Raw genomic sequence first — 2797 nt, forward strand, 5'->3', positions numbered from 1 at the left:
GACGGGACACTGCACGCACACGACGCCCCCTCCAGGTGCACGCACGTAGGCCGGGCCGGGTGCACACCCGACGCCCTAGCAAGGTGCGCGCACCCGGGCAGGGCTCACACTTGGCGAACGGGGCGCACTTCGCGAGGGAGGGTGTGCACCTCGACGGGGGTGGGTGGCCGGGGTGGATTCGCACGTGGGTCGCGGTTTGCTAAGTACACACTGCGACAAGCTCATAACGGGTGCGATCATACCAGCGTTAGTGCACCGGATCCCATCAGAACTCCGCAGTTAAGCGCGCTTGGGCCGGAGTAGTACTGGGATGGGTGACCTCCCGGGAAGTCCCGGTGTTGCACCCTTTTTTAGTTTTTCGCCGGGCGTCGCAATGCTATTTGAATAAACCTTTTGCCCGTTTGCGTTCTCGTCGGGGCCGGGCCGGGCCGGGGTGCGCTGCCCGCACTACCGCGCGCGCGGGGGCGACACCGAGCGCGCACCCGAGGCGCCCCGAGCACACAGGCCACGGTGCAACCCGGGCGTTGTGCGCGCACCCCGGTGCGCCCGAGGTGCTGCGCGCGCACCCAGGTGAAATCGGTGTGCACCTCGGCCAGTGCGCGCTCGGTCGAGTCGCGCACGTTGGCCAAGGTGCACGGTGATGTTTCTTACTCTAAGGTTCCGCACCAGACGCCCGGGACAGGTGAGCGAAGCTGGGCGGGGCCGGGTGCGCGGCCGGGGCAGGTGCACGCAGCTGGAGAGAGCTTTGGAGCACACTTCGGAGCGCACCAATGATGCGCTCCATTCAAAAGTTTCCTGAAAAGGCAAAAAAAGTTGAGATTATAGAATTTCCCACTTGAGAGATTGTAAAAAAAAAAAATTTAAAATGAAGGAAACGCGGGTGCCAAGGTGTACGCAGCCCAGCCAAGGTGTGCGCACCAAGGCGCCCACCCTGGCGAAGGTGCACGCAAGGTGCGCACCCGAGGCAAACCGGACAATTAACCCAACTTTCGACTTCGCGCGCACCTTGGAGCGCACTTCGGAGCGCTCCTTGGTGCGCACCAATCTTGGGCACCTCGGAGTGCACCATGGCGCCCACCAAGGTGCGCACCCGGGGCAAACCGAGCTCCGACTTCGTGCGCACCTTGGAGCGCACGAAAGGTGCGCACCATGGCGCCCACCAAGGTGCGCAGCCCAGCCAAGGCGTGCGCATCAAGGTGCGCACCCTGGCGAAGGTGCGCACCCGGGGCAAACCGAGCTCCGACTTCGTGCGCACCTTGGAGCGCACAAAAGGTGCGCAACCCAGCCAAGGTGTGCGCACCCCGGTCAAACCGAGCTCCGAATCGTGCGCACCAGAGGTGCACGCCATCGTGCGCACCTTGGAGCACACTTCGGAGCCCTCCTTGGTGCGCGCCGATGTTGCGCACCTCGGAGCGCACCCGGGGAAAACAATGCAATTAACCCGACTTTCGACTTCGTGGGCACCTCGGAGCGCTCTCGGGTTCGCACCTCGGAGCACACCGAGGTGCGCACCTTTGATGCGCTGCCTTCACCAATTTCCAGAAAAGGCAAGAAAACATTGAGAAGGTGTGCGCACCGAGGTGCCCACCCTGGCGAAGGTGCACGCGAGGTGCGCACCCGGGGCAAACCGGGCTCCGACTTCGTGCACGCCGCACCTTGGAGCACACTTCGGAGCGCTCCTTGGTGCGCACCAGGGCGCGCAACCCAGCCGAGGTGCCCACCCCGGCGAAGGTGCACGCGAGGTGCGCACCCGGGGCAAACCGGGCTCCGACTTCGTGCACGCCATGGTGCCCACCGCGGCGAAGGTGCACGCGAGGTGCGCACCCGGGGCAAACCGGGCTCCGACTTCGTGCACGCCGCACCTTGGAGCACACTTCGGAGCGCTCCTTGGTGCGCACCATGGTGCCCACCAGGGCGCGCAACCCCGCCGAAGGTGCACGCGAGGTGCGCACCCGGGGCAAACCGGGCTCCGACTTCGTGCACGCCGCACCTTGGAGCACACTTCGGAGCGCTCCTTGGTGCGCACCATGGTGCCCACCAGGGCGCGCAACCCCGCCGAAGGTGCACGCGAGGTGCGCACCCGGGGCAAACCGGGCTCCGACTTCGTGCACGCCATGGTGCGCACCGCGGCGAAGGTGCGCACCCGGGGCAAACCGGGCTCCGACTTCGTGCACGCCGCACCTTGGAGCACACTTCGGAGCGCTCCTTGGTGCGCACCAGGGCGCGCAACCCAGCCGAGGTGCCCACCCCGGCGAAGGTGCACGCGAGGTGCGTACCCGGGGCAAACCGGGCTCCGACTTCGTGCACGCCGCACCTTGGAGCACACTTCGGAGCGCTCCTTGGTGCGCACCATGGTGCCCACCAGGCCGCGCAACCCAGCCAAGGTGTGCGCACCAAGGTGCACGCGAGGTGCGCACCCGGGGCAAACCGGGGTCCGACTTCGTGCACGCCGCACCTTGGAGCACACATCGGGGCGCTCCCGGGTTCGCACCGGCGTTGCGCACCGTGGTGGGCACCTCGGAGCACACCAAGGTGGGCAGCGAGGTGCGCACCTTTGATGCGATGCCTTCACTAATTTCCATAAAAGGCAAAAAAAAAACGAGATTTTAAAATTTCCGTTTTGAAAGATAGTGAGAAAAAGGGAATGCTGGTGCCATCTTGAGCCCGCCCTGGTGCGCAGCCCAGCCAAGGTGTGCGCACCAAGGTGCCCACCCTGGCGAAGGTGCGCGCCCGGGCAATTAACCCAACTTCCAACTTCGCGCGCGCCAGGGTGGGAGCGCACCCAACAACCGGGCCT

At 65.5% G+C, this 2797-nt stretch overlaps 1 non-coding gene across 1 annotated transcript; it reads left to right on the top strand.

Annotated features, from left to right (window-relative positions):
- Window positions 1-228: 228 nt before the first annotated feature.
- LOC131863921 (5S ribosomal RNA) lies at window positions 229-347 on the top strand. The gene has a single exon (XR_009362814.1). It is a non-coding gene; the product is annotated as a 5S ribosomal RNA (ribosomal RNA).
- The last annotated feature ends 2450 nt before the right edge of the window (window positions 348-2797 follow it).

This window comes from Cryptomeria japonica, unplaced genomic scaffold (assembly GCF_030272615.1).
Source record: "Cryptomeria japonica unplaced genomic scaffold, Sugi_1.0 HiC_scaffold_73, whole genome shotgun sequence".
Taxonomy (NCBI): Eukaryota; Viridiplantae; Streptophyta; class Pinopsida; order Cupressales; family Cupressaceae; genus Cryptomeria; species Cryptomeria japonica.